At 42.1% G+C, this 18,787-nt stretch overlaps 1 long non-coding RNA gene across 1 annotated transcript; it reads right to left on the bottom strand.

Annotated features, from left to right (window-relative positions):
• Positions 1-383: 383 nt before the first annotated feature.
• LOC307018196 lies at positions 384-2,610 on the bottom strand. The gene is made up of 3 exons (XR_013802364.1): positions 2,398-2,610; positions 1,351-1,438; positions 384-711 (listed from the first exon to the last, which is right to left on the bottom strand). It is a non-coding gene; the product is annotated as an uncharacterized lncRNA (long non-coding RNA).
• Between the last annotated feature and the right edge of the window lie 16,177 nt (positions 2,611-18,787).

Genomic DNA, 18,787 nt, shown 5'->3' with positions numbered 1-18,787 from the left:
TACATCTGTTGCTCCCGGTCTGCACGTTTTACGTTGCTTAAGGTAAGTGAAAAGCAACACTTTCAATAATAATCTTAAAGTATTGAGTTTTGGGATATTACTTGCATACAAATCTATAAATGCCTTCAGGTTTCTAAAATTTGTGGTAAATTCAACAGTGGACACAGCAAAGATTCACATTTTTGCATGATTTTAGTTATTGATTTGTTGCCGTTACTTAATTATTCTTTTAATAAATTCAAGGGAAGCTTAGTTACATGTGATGGTAGCTAGTTAGTGCTCTTACCTGTGTGCCTCCTCCGCAACCAGACTGTATTACAACTCTTAAGTACCAGTTCTATCTACTTTAAACAATTAAAAAGACAAAATCAACTACATTTATTGATATACCAATCTTTATTTTTGGGGCCTCTTCTTCTTTTAAATTAAACTTTCAGACGTGAGATATTGAAATACAGTAATAGTTTTGTCTATTTAAAAAAGAATGAGCCATTCCTTACAATTAACTTCATATTTCTTATTGTCTAAAGCATTTATTACACACATTTCCCCCTCATATTCACAGTGTGGATCAATTGAGACAGCGTGCAGAGACTTGGGGAGAAACCTCAGCGTGACTGATGTCCTGTCTGTGGGTTTGGCTGGAGAGGACTGAGGGAGAGGTCTTTCAGGTCTGGGAGGAGGACCATCCCTGATGGAGGAGGATGTGACCTGATGAAGAAACCACCTAACTGCATCTGTGAGCTCATACTGGGCACAGCTGTCACATGCAAATTATGGTCCTGTTTGACTACACACTATTCAGTGCGCAAATCTTTCTGTTCACAATAAAAATGTAGTTTATTAGTGAATGTATTGTATTGGTCTTTAATCTCATATCAGCTTTTTTAACAGAAATTACAAGAAACATCAAACCTATGACATTATTGCAGAGCAAGTATGTTATTTATGAAAGAGGTGTGTTTGTTTATTAAGCGGCTGTAGAAATAAAATATTTTTTTATTTTAATGTGTTTTTTAAATTCATCACTTTGTACTGCAAAGATAATCAGATTATGAATGAACAGTCTGCAGTTAATCAACATTAAAATATATGTTATTATTAAATAATATTCAACTGTTATCAGAACTTAGTGTAAATGTAGTGTCATGCTGTTCGGTTGTCTCACTGCAAGAACCACTTTTACCACGTCTTTTACAGACAATATGAAGAGACAAATGTTTGTAATTCTCACAATGTCAAATAATAATTGCCTTATATACATTGAAATGTGTCAGCTGATTATAGTTGTTACTTTATCTATTTAAACGTTTCTCGATTCTTTGTACGGAATGAAAGGAATCTTTGTACCTTTTAGTCCATGCTGAAGTTCACTAATGTTAGGAATAGGTTCGTCTCTCGTGTTCAGCATCCTCTGGTCTCTCTGCATCACTGGAAACTTTAAACAAACAGATATGTATATGTAAAGTAACAATGTGTTGGTCACAGACTTTTTTTACATGCAAATGTCATGTGATAATCTTTTTGTTATCCTTAAAAAAAGTGCTGGATATCACAGCCCTTACTGTATCTTATCAGTTGGATTGTGTATTATTGTATAGTTGGGGTCCTTTTTATTTTGGAATCGTTTTGAATGAGACAGTCAATTTAAATATTTGTCCTGTGCCATATTCACATTAATTTGTAACACACACGTGTTGTAAAAGACACACATCTTTAACAAATGTAATGCAATGAATAAGCTTAATTGTCACAGAAGCACACATAACGTCATATCTAATATTTAAACAAATCATTGCCTTGTCCCTAAAGCATTGACTATGCTATCGTCCTTAAATGCAGGCATTAAGTTACATGTTCACGTTCTGCTGCCACAATAAGTCGGTTTCTCCAGTGTAATGATAATAAAATGCTTAGTAAGTATTGGTGATAATATTAATAAAAACAACAACATTTGGGTTCGCTCGTTTTGATATGATGAACGTTAACCAGTCAGCTTCAACAAACCATATTGCAATATCTACGTTAACGTTATTCCTGGAACCAACTGTAAATGTGAGATTCATATTTTTAAGATACACAGATCTTATAGTAAGGTTAATCTCATAGAGTACTCTGCTCTTCAACACTAATGTGACGCTAGCTGTCTGCATCGTCGAGCATGGCTATTTTAAATTAACAATAACAATGCATACAGTTACCTAACTAGCAAACTAACTAATGTACAAGCATGACCTTATTTTATCAACCTCACAGAGAAGCCTTTTGTTCTACAGTATAATCCTTCTTAATGCTTTACACTCCATAGCATCGTTAGCACAGATGTAGCTTCGTCTCGCTTGTTAGCTGAAAAGCTAAAAAGACAAGTAAGAAATAAAGCGCTTGAATTTCACTTACCGAATAAACTGCATTCATGGACGGTCTGTTTGAACCGCTGAGCCATAAGATAAGTGCGATATTTCAATGAGGAATACTCCACCAGGCATCAACACAACAAACACGTCCGAGTAGCAGCCTGGAGCTAATGAAGCTAACGGGGCTAGCAAAGTGACCACTAGCAGTTTGGTACTTCCGTTTCATAACACTGACTTCCGTTCCATTACAATGACTTCCGTTACAGCAAGAATCCCCTCACACACTAGAGATGTTAAGATTCACCGATTCGCATCGGTGCACCGGCATAAACGTTCAAGATGCGAGTGCACCGGTTGAAAGAGTGCACATCGGCTACAGTTTGGGTTGAACCGGGTTGAACTCGCGATGCATCGATTGCGTAGCGTCTTTGCATCGGTAAAAAACCGATTCATTCATATAAAATCCCCTCATCTTGTCAACGTTCAGCAGAGACGATCTTTGATATTTGCTTCGCCACTACGGAGAACGAGAGTCTCAGCTATCAACACACACGGAAGTTGAGGAGAAAGAGAAACACAGCGCATCGAAAAATACCTACAAATCAAACGTTTTGCAACACTTCGGATTGTTCAAGAAAGACGGTGTAATAGTCATTTATGCTATATAGTTGACCGCAGGTCATGGAGAGTAATAAGGTATCCGTAGACCTTTGTATGTGGTATCTTTATTACTTAACAGGTCTACAGCCATGATACATAGATCCGTCCTAGATGCGGACTTGCATACACACAGTATCACTCCGCAGCCGCACCCCATCAGTAACGTCCTGATGGTATATGTGCGCGGCACTATTACTACAGACGGTCAACTTGAAAAATCACTCGCAAATTGTTAACGATGCCGAGCCGCTTTAAAGTACACAAGTAGTACGAGGAACTTAGCGACGCACATAAAGAGGCGACGTGGGGTCTGCGGCTGAAAAGAGAAACCTGAAAGTGAGACATATGAGTTAAATCACTCAGTGAGGTGTTCTGTCAGAGAGAGGTGTTTAGCTTAAAGCAGCCTGTGACGGCCAATAATAATGTAAATGTCTTCCTTACTGTAAGCAGTTATGAAATACCTGTTTGTGAAAGGTTATTTGTTTTCTTTATTGTTCAGATAGAAACCACTGCTTTCTGCTCACTGGTGAGTTAGCCTCTGAGTGTTAAGCACATCAGGCTGGCAGCTGTATGGGCATTGCTCTATGGTAGCTGTTATTTGCACATTGTTAAGCATGAGCCATGCATCCTTACATTGTTTAACTGTGAGGTGTTATACAATTGTACTCTGGAGAGCTTTTAAAGGTAAACAAATAAATGGCATGATGGGATGTGCAGTACCAAATATGTAAAGCACTTTTTTGTTAATTTATGATTTGCTGCATACAGTATAAGGAATAAAACAAAAATCCTCTGTCGTACCATATTGAAGTATCATTATTTTTGCATCGTGTTGAATCGCATCGTATCGCCCCGAATCGCATAATGTTGAATCAAATCGTATCGAACTGTATCGCAACAGGGGTGAATCGTATCGTATCGCATCGCCTGGTGTTTCAAAGGTATCGTTAATGTATCGTATCGTGGCAACGTATCGAGATGCGCATCGCATCGGCCTCAGTGATGGAGATGCACATCCCTATCACACACACATAGGTGAAACACATGCACATTCCCTACTGAGAACCTTTCAGTAAAATGTTTTTCAGGAGTGTCTGTGTGTGTGTGAGGTTTTCAGTAGTGAATGTGAAAGTATTTCAGTAGTATGTGCGTGAGGTTAATTTAAGTTGCATGTGTGAGGTTTAATTTTCAGTTGTGTATGCAAGGTGTTCACTATAGTGAATGTGAAAGAATTTCAGTTGTGTGTGTGTGAGGTTAATTTTCAGTTGTGTGTGTGTCAGGTTAATTTTCAGTAGTGTGTGTGTGAGGTTAATTTTCAGTAATGTGTGTGTGAGGTGTTCAGTAGTGAATGTGAGATTATTTCAGTAGTGTGTGTGCAAGGCCAGATGTTTTCAGCAGTGTGAGGTGTTCAGTAGTGAATGTGAGAGGATTTCAGTAGTGTGTGTGCAAAGCCAGATGTTTTCAGTAGTGTGTGTGTGAGGTGTGTTTGAATTTTGGCCTACACGGCCCTTCATAGTTTTGTTTACTTTCAGCACGGACAATCCATAGCATCCATCTGCTCAGAACGCAACTCCTACTGCTCCTCTCTCCCCCGCTCACCTACACTCCCAGCTGCATGAAATACCTGGAGCGGATCCCACTCCCCTCCGCCTCCCAACACATATAACAAGCCATTTCTCCCCACCATCAAGCCCCCCTCCTCTGCTCCACTGCCCCCCCCTCTCGTGCCCACCCCCGCGCTGCTAACCTGGCCAACCTCATACCTATCCAGCCTGCCACCACCCCTCCAACCCCCCACTTGACCAATTTTGCCCTCCTCAATATCCGGTCACTTAACAATAAAGCCCACATCCTCCACGAAATAATTCTGGACAAATCCATCGACTTCCTTCTGCTCACTGAAACCTGGCAACAACCCAATGACTTCTTCCTCAATCAAACATCCCCCCTGGTTTTAATTACATCACTAAACCCCGCCCCTCACGCCGTGGTGGTGGGCTGGCTGTCATCTACAACCAGAACATCCGGACTACAGAACTCACCATCCCCTCAGTACCATCCTTCGAATTCCTCGCCTTCAAAGCCCCTCCCTCACTGACAGTTATCCTCATTTACCGCCCCCCCAAACCACACCCCTCCTTCCTCTCTGATCTCACTGAACTCCTCACCATTGCTTCATCCCTCTCCCCACGTCTGTTACTCCTCGGCGACCTCAACATCCACGTGGACTCCCCCACCTGCAAACTCGCTTCTGAATTATCCTCCCTTCTGGACAATTTCTCATTTCCCCAATATGTCACCTTCCCCACTCATGATAAAGGAGACATCCTTGACCTTGTCTGCTCCACCAACCTCCCAGTACTCGACCTCCACCCCTGCCCCTTTCCCCTCTCTGATCACAAACTCATACAGTTCACCATCGCCTCCCCGTCCGCCACCACCCCCCATCCAGGAACATCACCTTCCGTAATTTATACTCTGTCGATCCCCATCACCTCTCTCCGACCTGCTATCCTCTACTCTCCCCCTGGACTCGAACCTCAGCTCACCCGATGAACAACTCAACCACCTTAATTCCACCCTACTCGCCTCCCTCAACAGCCTGGCCCCCCTCAAAAGGAAAAATTTCCCTTTTAAAACCTCCTCACCCTGGTTCACCCCTGCACTCCGTAAGCTGAAGCAAACCGGCCGCCAGCTTGAACGCCTAACCATGAAATCATCCATCACAGTTCACCATGAATCCTACAAACTCCATCTCACTACCTACAGAGGTGCCCTCACTGCCGCCATCTCTACCATATTTACCGACCCCTCCCATAACCCCAGGAGCCTCTTCTCCACCGTCAACAAGCTCCTCAAACCCCATGCTGACACCCTCCCTTCCTCCACTTCCACTTTATGCAGTTCATTCCTCCAGTTTTTCTCTGACAAAATCACTGCCATTAATCTCTCCCTATCCACTGCATCTGACACACAAACATCTCCCCCAACATCCACCGCTACGACTTCTCCCTCCACCTCCCTGGACCTCCCGAGCCCTCCTCCCCACGGCCGCCTCTCCCAGTTCACTCTGGTTACCCCCCTGAAATACTCAAACTGATCAGCGCCTCCCTGTCCTCTGCCCCTACCTTGTCAACCTTTTCAACTCCTCCCTGTCCCAAGGAACCATTCCCTCTGCCTTCAAAACTGCTGCTGTCACTCCCATCCTCAAGAAACCCGGTCTGGATCCCTCCTCCCTCAGTAATTACCGCCCCATGTCCAACCTCCCCTTTCTCTCAAAAACAATAGAACGCATCATCTCCAAACAACTCCACCGCCTTCTCCAAACCAACCAGCTTTTTGAACCCCTTCAGTCTGGTTTTCATCCCCACCACAGCACAGAAACTGCACTCATCAAAGTCCTCAATGACCTCCTCACCTCTGCTGTCACCTATGCAGGTCACCCTTGAAAAAGAGATCTTTTGATCTCAAGAGGCTTTCACCTGGTTAAATAAAGGCTTCAAACAACACCGGTTCCCTCAAGATCCTCATCCTCCTTGATCTGAGTGCAGCCTTCGATACCATGAGCCACACCATCCTGCTTACCCGACTTGCGGAGCTTCGGGGATAGAGCCTTCTCTGTGGCAGCCCTGAAGCTCTGGAACTCCCTGTTCTAGTCCCGCCTCAAAACCCACCTCTTCAACTCTGTATCCATAAGCTCCCCCCCCCCCCCCCCCCCCTCTCAACCAACTTCCTCCTGACTGCTTTTCTGTTTTGTTTTGTTTGTGTTTTGTTTGTCTACCCTCCCTCCCAAATGTGAAGCGTTTTTGGGTTCAAGAAAAGTGCTATAGAAATAAAATGTATTATTATTAATAATAATAATAATTATTCTTAAAATCAATGTGGTGTACGTCGTTGACGTGTCTTTAAAAACAGTGGCGGTCTTCAAAATCCACCAATCCCCTGAAAATGCCAGGGTTGACTGAAGAGTCCGTCTCGTCATGCCCACGCAAAGCAAACTCAAAAGTCTCACAAAACTTCATTCATTTTGATAAAATATGCCTGTTTTTATCCACCTCCTCATTGATTTTCCTCACCACAATCATGTGGCCGTCGTCCAGCCGCGTAGCAGTTGCTTACTTGGGGTGATACAATAATCGTCCCTCCAGTAGTAGTTTTGAGGACGCTGATTGGCTACATTTTATGACACAAGTTCATATCTTGAATCAGCAATTGGCTAACCATAGAGACCCGCTTCCGTGGGGCGATTTCTCCATCGCCCCAGCACAGTACTTCATTATTACAGTGTAGGCCTACTAGGAAAAGCATATATTTTAAACACACAACCATTGTGTTAATTAAGTAGTATTATTATTAGGGCTGCCAATTTAACGCGTTAATAATGCGTTAACATAACATAACATGACAAAAATTAACGGCACTAATTATTTTAAAGCGATTAACGCATTTGCATAATGCAGAGGGATATAACTCTCAGAATAACGTTATTAGCACATTTTTACAACTTGAGGAACGAATGTTTTTAATAAGGGCTATACAAGTGTTCATACTGGGTGGTTTATTTAGTTTAAAAAAAATTATCCAACGAGTTACAGACCACTCTTTCCCAATGTAAGTCAATGGGAAAAAGTGTTTCCGGGACCAGCAACCAAACGGAAGTGTAGTACCGCCGTTTGGCCACAACGAATATTCTCATCAGACTCCGGCGCACTTCCTGGGGGCTTGGGCTAAACTAGAGCGGTATGAGCAGGGCTGCACATAACTGGTGCGCAGGTGCGCATGCACACCTCCGACAAAAAAAGAGCACCGGGTCATTTGAAAAATGGCGCATTTGCGTACCAACATTGAGAGAGAGAGAGGGAGAGAGAGAAGGGAGAAGAGAAAAGAGAGAAGAGAGAAGAGAGGAGAGAGAGAAGAGAGGAGAGAGAGAGAGAGAGAGAGAGAGAGAGAGAGAGAGAGAGAGAGAGAGAGAGAGAGAGAGAGAGAGAGAGAGAGAGAGAGAGAGAGATTTGCAAGTTGGGCCGGCCCGTAGCACTGGCGTTATAACTTTTCGCCTAGGGCGCCAGATCTGTGGAGGCGCTGCGCTGGCAGTTCTGGGAGGGAAAACACATTTTTGACCGTTGGTGCTCATCCAAATTTTCGGCTTTGATGTAACAATGTTCATAATTAAGTAAATTTAACACCCTTTTCACCGCGGTTACACGTTTAATTTGCCCTGTACGATGGGTGCTGGAAGTGATGAAAATGGGGGATGTTGGATTATCTGGCGCCTGCAGCTCACAGCCAAAGTGCGAGTGAGCGAGGGAGAGAAGGAGGGTGCACCGGTAAACTCAGTAATTCACCAAAAATCTGTATATTTTAATGGAGCTTCGTCAGTCGATCAGGATCCCAAAGTGTAGCGGAGGGATCCTCATCTCGATGAAGGGTGTTATTTTCCCCATAAGGAACAAGTCGCTGCAAATTATCCCGCTTATTACATGGCCACATTCTCAACAAAGTAACTACATGACTCCCAATATTAATTGAAATGCTTTTATGGATTTAGAAAATGTTTTTATTGATTTAAAAAATAGTTGTATGTATTGATTTAAATTGACATGCATCCGCTAAGAAAAATAGTCCGTTGTTACAGTTTTTTAAACAGTCTGAATGAAACGGCAGCTCTCAGCTGTGTATTTACACAACAAATGGCCCATCAACCACAGCTCTCTCCCCCCCTCCCCCCCTGATCTTTCTTCTCCAGCAGCTAAATTAACAGTGGGTTACTCTGAGTGACCATAGACTGTATGTGACAAGCTTACAGTTAGTGACGTAACAACACCATAAAAGCTGGTGGGTTGAAAGCAATACGGGAGGTAAAAATAACTACAATAATTGTGATTGATTTATTGTGGCTTTTATGTTTTTAGATATAAAATGTTATGTAATTCAGGCTTATAGTTCACCCTTCTCTAAAAGCCTTCAACAATGACAATATTCATTGTAATTTAATAAATCCTTCCAACACACATTGTAAAAAATAGCCTACTGTAAGTTAAGAAATCATTTCAATATGTACATCTTCTGATGTAACAACAATAACATTATAAATAGTAACATAGCTGAACATGGTATTGCACATTTAGCTTTGAGTGTTACTGACCTGAGATGTTTTTATTACATGAATTAAGGTGACTGAGGCTTTTTAACATACAGGGATGCAAACTCATCAGGTATGAAAAAGGTGACAAGGATCCGAGCCCCCGGCTCCCCCACCCCACGGAATGACAGAGGATTTTAGCAGTCAGAACAACTAAAGCAGCAGTGTTAATAATAACAGAAACGCCAAAGAGTCACATCTAATAGAAATATATAAAAGCATTTATTTTAAATTGTGTAGCAGTCAGTTTATAATTTTGGCAGCACTGTTGAGCATTTTGAAAATGTATTTTCATGCCTCTGTGCAAGGCTTAAGTCTTTTTATCTTTATAGCCACATGGTGTAAAGTAACTAAGTTCATAAACTCAACAAGTACTATACTTGGGCACAATTTTGAGATATTTCAATGTTTTTCTACTTTGTTCTTCTACTCCACTACAGTTCAGAGGTACATGGTGTACTTTGACTCCACTAAATGTATTTAATACCTTTAGTTACTTCACAGATCTGGATTAATTAAGTGAAATATAATCAAGTGTTAAATCAGACTTTAGTTCCACCTGGAGTAAATCCACAAGCTACCCTGCAGTATACAAAGTCGTTCAAACTAGCTGCACCTTTACCAGCTTTGAGAACACTTTCATGACCAATCATTATAAAACATATCATATCTATTATTCTGAAATGGGCCAATCTGCACAATGACTAGTTTTACTGTTGCTACTTTCACTATATTTTGATGATAATACTTTTCTACTTTTACTTAAGGAACATTTTGAATGCAGGACTTTTAATGTAAGAGTATTCCTACACTCTGGGACTATTACTTTTACTCAAGTACAAGATCTGAGTACTTCTACTTTTACTCAAGTACAAGACCTGAGTACTTCTACTTTTACTCTAGTACAAGATCTGTGTGCTTCTACTTTTACTCAAGTACAAGACCTGAGTGCTTCTACTTTTACTCAAGTACAAGATTTGAGTACTTCTACTTTTACTCTAGTACAAGATCTGTGTGCTTCTACTTTTACTCAAGTACAAGATTTGAGTACTTCTACTTTTACTCTAGTACAAGATCTGTGTGCTTCTACTTTTACTCAAGTACAAGATCTGAGTACTTCTACTTTTACTCAAGTACAAGACCTGAGTACTTCTACTTTTACTCAAGTACAAGATCTGAGTACTTCTACTTTTACTCAAGTACAATATAAATATACTTATACCACCTCTGTTTATAGCCTATGAAAAAAACTATTAGAAATAGAAGGCTAAAGCTAACGTTAGCAGATAGTGACAATGTATGCTAGCTAGCTAGCTCAACGATTCCTTAAATAATATTGCCACAGAAAAACTTTTCAGTTCACATCACGCTCTGCCGCTCCGACAGGGAGCTCTGCTCTGAACACCTGAACGGCCTGTTCTAACAGCTGTTCACCAGCGGTCCAGTCTGTGCCACAGTGACTCCGGACGCACAGTTAATATTAACGAACGCACCCGTAGGTAATGTAGCTGCTGAAGCTAGACCATCATCTCGGAGCAGCAGAGCCTTATTATACATCCATGAGCAGAGCCGACAGGCAGGAAGACTCGAGCACACAGCTCGTACTTCATTATAATATATAAAAAAAGAACACCATGCGTGTCATGATGGCACAAAACAGCTCACGGCCGCAGATTACTCCGGGTCCCAGCCCCCCCCATACCCCAAAAATATTTGTATTGCAGATCTACATGAATCACACAAACGACTTATTTTGGATTCAAAACGGCGAATTTCGCCGAAAGGTGACAAGTTTGCATCACTGAACATAGACAGAGCACAACTGAAACATAACATCTGAGATGTAACAACATAATACACTTTTCGGGGATGCTTGGGATGTGAGGAGTGAGGGACACGGCTTAGAACGGGCGTGTCGCCTGGCAGGACAGGAGAGTGTGTGCACCAGTCTGCCTTGATCTATGAATTCATGTCCGTGACACTCACTGCTGCCCACAGCTGTTTTATAGAAGGAAATTCCTTCACTTCATGAAAGTGTTTTAACCACACACACCTCTACACACACATGACGGGTGTTATTTTCCCCATAAGGAACAAGTCGCTGCAAATTATCCCGCTTATTACACGGCCACATTCTCAACAAAGTAACGACATGACTCCCAATATTAATTTAAATGCTTTTATGGATTTAGAAAATGTTTTTATTGATTTAAAAAATAGTTGTATGTATTGATTTAAAAAATAGTTATATGTATTGATTTAAATTGACATGCGTCCGCTAAGAAAAATAGTCCGTTGTTATAGTTTTTTAAACAGTCTGAATGAAATGGCAGCTCTCAGCTGTGTATTTACACAACTAATGGCCCATCAACCACAGCTCTCTCCCCCCCTCCCCCCTTGATCTTTCTTCTCCAGCAGCTAAATTAACGGTAGGTTACTCTGAGTGACAAGCTTACAGTTAGACACAACACTGTAATTGCAAGTGACCCTCAGTTAGTTGACTTTTATGTTCAACTGCTAAATTCGTTACTGATAAAAAAGGGCTTCTACTGTACCTAATTACCTTAACACTAGAACCGCCAGAGGTTTTTTTATAGGCCAACCTAAACCCGTCAAATACCGCTATTAGAATGCAATTTTTAACAACATAGGGTGCTACATAACACACTTTCAGGAAAAGTCACGGACTGGGAGACTTTAATATTTTATTGAAAAAAAGTTACATTGCACACACACAACACACATCACACAAATTGTCCCGATTGGCGGTTCTAGTGTTAAATAAACTCACTAATTAATGAAACAAGTTCAATTCGCATTATTCTTATTCTTATCATTCTTTATGAGCGCAGAAATAGTCTTAAAATCAGATCTGTTTTTTAAATGAAATCTGACGGCAGGCAGTTAGCTCTGATCACCTATGATAAATGCGCCGCACCTAATCGCTGGCCATTCAGCCACAGACACTGTTCGAAATGGGGGGGAGCTAGGGGGAGCTTGGCTCCCCCGAAGAGGGAGGGAGCTCCCCTGAAGGCTGACTTTGAGATAAATAGGGGGAGCCCAAAACAGTCGTGCATATTTGTGTCACACAGATTAGAAATGTTGAGTTTCTCTAAATAACAGTTCTTGAAATAAATAAGAGTTATTGTTCATTACAGTTTCTGAATATTTGTTTTATATTTGTGAATATGTCTGGGTGTTGCCATCTGTACGTGGCGGCGCTGCATTCTTACTTACGTTGCTATGGTTATGGCGGTGATGCCGGCGCGGTATTTGAAATGTTCATATTGATATTTTTTTAACTCTGGCTGTGTTATAAAACAATATGGCAAAACGAAAACAGCCAAGCGTCACAGCTTTTGGATTCACAAGCAAAGAAGCGAAGGAGTCTAAAAATGACAACGTGAACGGAAAACAACTTTTAGTTGGCCGGCTGTAAGTGGCGTTAGGGTCGCTTGACAGCTCCACACCGAGGGAGAGGCATGCCGATGCGGAGCCTGAAGAGGCTTCAACAACGGCCACATCCACCGGCATAGTGACACCGTCTGTATTAGTAGAAGAGTGTTTTTATAGCAATTGATCGCATCCGCACTGCTGCGCCAGTCAACAGAGCGTGCGTGTGACATATTTAGTAGCAGGATGTGCTCTGAAAAATAGGGCTCCCCGAAAGCAAATGGGTAATTCGAAAAATGACAGAGCTCCCTCTATACAAATCAAACGGTAGACGGTGTGAAAGCACCTATTGTTTTAAATAATGGTCGGAATGTGACCTGTGAGCCTTCTGAATTACCGTGGGACAGCACATTCTAAACTAAAATGTTCAATCAATAAAGTAACATCTTATCTTATCTTAATAATATCTTCATATTAATAATAATAATAAATCATACAGTATGTGTCCGAAAGGGAGCAGGAGGAAGCAAACTGCATAATACTGCATATTAAAGCAAACGATTGTAAAGGTTAAAGTATGAGCATAACAAATAAAGAAGTGTAATGTAAACATTTACATTATGATTATTTAATATATAAAGACTATATATTATTGAATTACAAGATTAGATATACTTTAGTTGATCTAAAATATTGATGTGTTCAAATGCTCTTCAAAACACAACTGAAAGTCCATGAAACTTGTCTTCCTGTATTTGTGAATGAAGCGCCATCTCCTGGTTAAAACCTGAAATTGAAAATCTGGCAACGCCCTCTTGGAAAATAGTGGGAGGGCTTAACATTCCTCTATACTGGTCTTTGGCAGGTCGTAGGCAGGAAGCTGTAAGCTGGAGTCCGAAATTCAGTGCTACATCTGATAACTACAGCTCAGTGAGGTAAAGGACTCTGAGTGTTTAGATAGTTAACTTAAGTCTAAGTTCAAACGGTTTGGTCACAATTTATGTAAACACATATTTCCAAGGCACTCCTTTATAATTATTGGGATAAACAGGTTTGAAATCATTTCAATGTATAATATAGGACAGTAACCACAAATATCCTTTAAAACTGGAGAGATACAAAAAAAATGCATAAATAAATAAATGTTAAGGTAAAATAAGATATGAATGAACAACACAAATAAAATAAGTTACATTAATTTGTTATTGGCTATGGTAGGTTATTGGTTATGTTCACTGCATGTGTGTTCAGTGCCGTGTGTCTGGCAAATAAAGTCAAGACCCCCTCAAAAGTTACGGTTTATTCCATTTTAAGGATGAGCACCAAGCAACATCTCCAGGTGCTCCTTTGAGAACCAGGGCAAAAAAAGTGATGTGCACCCCTGGGTATGAGGCATGCTACAATGGGTTATCTGTTTGCTATTTTGAGGAAAATACTTCAGAGACATGTTTTGCATAGATATGGCCCTATAACACATTGTTCAAATATAGCATAATAGGTTAGCTTTAAAACCCGGAAAGGAGTTAGCATTTTAGCACTTCCTGATCTGTTGCCTTTTTTAAAGTTAATAACCATGTCTTACTTTAAAAGACAAGGTTGATTGACAGTGCCCGCATAATGGTGGTATGAGACTCATACACAGGACTTTACAGATTGGGCATGTGTTATAAGAAGGGCCCTGAAGTCATTAATCTAACCCAAACCCCTAACCCTAGTGTATTGCCAAGGGCATTGGTCAATTACACATGTATTATATTATTTGACAATTGTTTTCTGTCCAATGCAAAGGTTTTTAGAATGCGCGTGACTGGCCACTCCACAACATAACTAATTCTGGTCAAGGCAACTACAATGGTGGGTAACATATATATTTTTGGTATGGTGAGTACTAAGAAGGAAGAAGCCTACCGACTTTGCCTACCATTCTTTCTTCACCTCACTACATAAAATACATCATATTTCCTGCACTGGGTTTGGATTGAAAGCATTAGTTGTGGAATTATACCATATCACAAAAAAAACATGGGATACTTGGCGGAGGCATTACCACACAGCTGTAGCAATCCCTAGGGCCTAGGGTATAAATACAGTGAGTGAGTGAAGTCAGGACATGATGAAAAGCCATTAAAGCTAACTTTGACTTCTCTTCCTTGAACTGCTCTTCCTTCAGTTTTCAGCAGGGCAATGGCAGCAGAATTTCAGCAGCAGTGGCAAAAGTATGATTCATCTTCTTTAACATTAATTTATCAAGCAGCAAAACGAAAGCAAAGTAAATAAGATGATTTATCATAGTATTATTTCAGGCAACTGTGTGTATTTAGATATACTGTATATTCTAAATAAATAACCATTTATAATCCTCAAGATTCTCCAGCTAATTTTAAGCAAGGGAACACAGGAATATTAGCCTTTGCAGACCATTTACATTCACATAAACCCACTACACACTGCAGGAAAGGGAACACCCCAAAAAGCATAATAGAGCTGCTTTTAAAGAGTTGTCAAGCTTGAATCCAACTCTCCTCAACTTTTCAGTTCACAGCACAATCATCAGAGTCTACGTTATGTATCTCATGAAAGGGGATGCCTTTAGTGCAGCAGTTTTCCAAAGTGTGAGGCCCTCCCCTGGGGGGGCGCCGGAGAGCAGGGGAGGCGCAGTGTGAGACAAAAAATAACGAGAAAAAGATTAGTTAAGTGACACTTGCCCACTTTTGGCTGTCTGTGGAGACCGAGTTCCCCCACCTCGCCAAAAAGGCTGTAAAAGTGCTCATTCCCTTCACCTCCACCTACCTGTGTGAGTGCGGGTTTTCCGCATTGACTTTGATCAAAAGCAATTGCCGGTCAAGGCTGCAGCCAGAGGATGATCTGCGTTTATTCCTGTGTGCATCAAAGACGCAGACTCATTGTCCCCACTAAAGTAGGGGTGAGTGTAATAAGGAGGCAAAGTTGACATGCGAGGAAGAACTGCTGTCCGCACAGGCTGTTCCAACTTTAACAACTTTATTAACTTCCAGGGTAGTGAATTCAACATGCAATTGTAATTGGTTGTGTGGTATATTTTCATGCACACACAAACTGAACAACACTCAATTGTCCGATCGCTACCAGTGTCCTTGCGATCTTGTTATAACAACAAGTGCACGTTACTGATGCAATATGGTTGAGACCATTCAGGCTTATTCTAGAGGGGTGCAAGGAATAGTCCAAGTAGTGGGGGAGTTTTATACAATATGTTTAAAACATAAAGATAAAAAGGTTTAAAAAAGTTATTGTTTAATGCTTTAAGGCAGGGGTACTCAAATACAAATCTTAAAGATCAAAAAAAAAATTCAATAACACAAAGGTCCGTTTATTAAGGTCATTCAAACTTTTAAACAATTGCAACAACATTCTTAACACGAGGTTGCAAAAACAAAAATAATCTGTATGCAGCAGTTTTCATTGTTATTGTGTCTGTGCGTAATCCCTCAGAGTCGCAGTGTAAGAGCTGCAGTTATGAATAAAGGCAGCTGCACCCTCTTTCATTCAGCATTCCCATTATTGCTTTATAAATGTCTTCCTCCCTTCTGTGTCCACTGAGGTTCGTCAGGCCCAACACATCTTCAACAAACTCCCCCTTTGCCTCATCATAAAAAACTCACAACCGAGCAATGTCAGTGGGCTCATCCACAGCTAAGGAAATGTACTGTGCATTTTTTATTCCATCACAAAGCTGATTAATCAAATCATCAGCCAGTATTTATGTTCTTCTGGTTGCTGTGGTATCTGAGAGGGGGATTTGCTTGATTTGACCTTTTATTTCCTCTTTTTGTTTGCCTTCAAACATGGTCTCCCACTCTCCATCACTTCAGTCATGCATTCTTTTATACTTCAATAATACAGTTATTATCCAGTGGAATGCCCTTACCTACTGGCCTAGTTAAATCAAAGTGGTTACTTTTTTGGCTGGGCAGTCAAATTTTTCACACCGTCTTATTTGACTTTCTGAGGACTTAAAACTGTTTTTTGGGGGCAGACCCCGTCCCCCACAAAGAAAAATATATATTTACACACGTAAGGTCATCATCTTAACAGTTTTGTATGCTCATCCGTGAGCAGAGCATCAAGTTGACATTACCATTTTGTTCAGCAAAACGCCTCACAAAATTAGTAAGATCAACAGCTTTAGTGCGTTTTGATTCAATGCTGAGTACAGCCAAACTTGACAGTCTCTTCTCTGTCATTGTAGACCGCAAATACCTCATTCCTTCCGTCTACTTGAGTCCAAATGCTTCTCGTTTTGCGCTGTCCCCCCGTTCAAATGAAATCGCCGCCAATCATATTCCCACACTCGCGCCAGGGCCGGGGGAGGGGCTACAAGACGTGCGTCTTGTGTTGCATTCACTTGCACTCGGACATTAGAGATTTTCTCTCATAAATGTCCGATGAGCCACAACTTTTCTTTCAAAACAAAGCGGCAGCTGGGGTGGAAACTGTCACCCCTAAGCAGTAGTTGAAACTATAGGCTACTAGCTACAGTACAGATGCATGCAACTAGATGAGCTGTTAACTCTCGCTCTGACTTTTTTTTTTAAACTCTCGCTCCGACTCACACAGGTTGAAAGAGACGACACACACATTTTTCCCACCCGCATTCCGCTAAGACCCGCCCTACTTTGCCTCTGAATTGCAGACTGTTGGCGGGGGGAAAAAATGCTGACGGGATGCTGAATGTGATTGGACCAATGCGTTGACAGACACACACAGACAGTGGAACAGTCGGACATGCAGCGCGCTGTTTGCAGTGGACATAGCGGATAATTTTGACTCGTTGTGTTGTGGCGATGTCTCGCAGATAACACAGATAATACATATGAAAAGTATAATTTGCTCAGAGTCCAGAGACAGTTGTGGTTCGGTCCGGATCCGGACCAGAGTCCGGACTTTGAGGATGCCTGCTTTAAGATGACGCTACTCAGCCAAATCAAATCGGTGCAGTCCGTGAGCACCATCAATTCTGATAACATTATGGAGACTGGAAGAGCTCAACGCCTTCACGTTGTTATTATCAAAATACCAGTGGCGAGCTCGTCAGGGCCCTCTCTAGATATTCCAAAAAATAATATTTTAAAGCATTAAATATTATCCTTCATGACCATAGGTGAGGGTAGGAACAAAAATGGCCCGGTAGACAGAGAGCTTTGCCTTCTGGCTCAGTTCCCTTTTCGTTACAACGGTGCGGTAAAGCGACTGCAGTACCACTCCCGCTGCTCCGATTCTCCGCCCCATCTCACGCTCCATTGTTCCCTCACTCGAGAACAAGACCCCGAGATACTTGAACTCCTTCACTTGGGGTAAGGACTCATTCCCTACTTGGAGTGGACAGTCCATCGGTTTCTTGCTGAGAACCATGGCCTCAGATTTGGAGGTGCTGATCCTCATCCCAGCCGCTTCACACTCGGTTGCGAACCGATCCAGTGAGTGCTGAAGGTCGCAGACCGATGAAGCCATCAGAACCACATCATCTGCAAAAAGCAGTGGTGCAATCCTTAGTCCACCCAACTGCAGACCCCCCCCCCCCCCCCATGACTACGCCTCGAAATCCGATCCATGTATATTACAAACAGGATTGGTGACAAAGCGCAGCCTTGGCGGAGGCCAACCCTCACCGGAAATGGCCGAAAGAACGAGATCGCGGATACAAGCGGCCGAGATGGGTTTTCTCCGCAGGGTGGCTGGTGTCTCCCTTAGGGATAGGGTGAGAAGTTCGGTCATCCGGGAGGGACTCGGAGTTGAACCGCTCCTCCTTCACGTTGAAAGGAGCCAGTTGAGGTGGTTCGGGCCCCTAGTTAGGATGCTACCTGGGCGCCTCCCTAGGGAGGTGTTCCAGGCATGTCCAGCTGGGAAGAGACCAAGGGGTAGACCTAGAACCAGGTGGAGGGATTATATCTCTTCGCTGGCCTGGGAGCGCCTTGGGATCCCCCAGTCAGAGCTGGTTGATGTGGCCAGGGAAAAGAACGTTTGGGGCTCTCTGCTGGAACTGCCACCTCCGCGACCCGACCACGGATAAGCAGGAGAAGATGGATGGATGGATTAAATATTATTAAATATTATTGTTGCTCGCGACGAAAGTTGAGCAATGTTTAACTTTTGAAGGTTCGGCGGAAGCGTCAGCTAATCGGATCATATGCCAGTACCAGCTCTAGCCAATCAAACCGTGTGCTTGTGTGTCCCCCGCCGGCAAGCGACAACGCACGCCGCT

This window comes from Notothenia rossii, assembly GCF_949606895.1.
Source record: "Notothenia rossii genome assembly, chromosome: 1".
NCBI lineage: Eukaryota > Metazoa > Chordata > Actinopteri > Perciformes > Nototheniidae > Notothenia > Notothenia rossii.
This window is presented reverse-complemented; position numbering and strand designations above follow the sequence as displayed.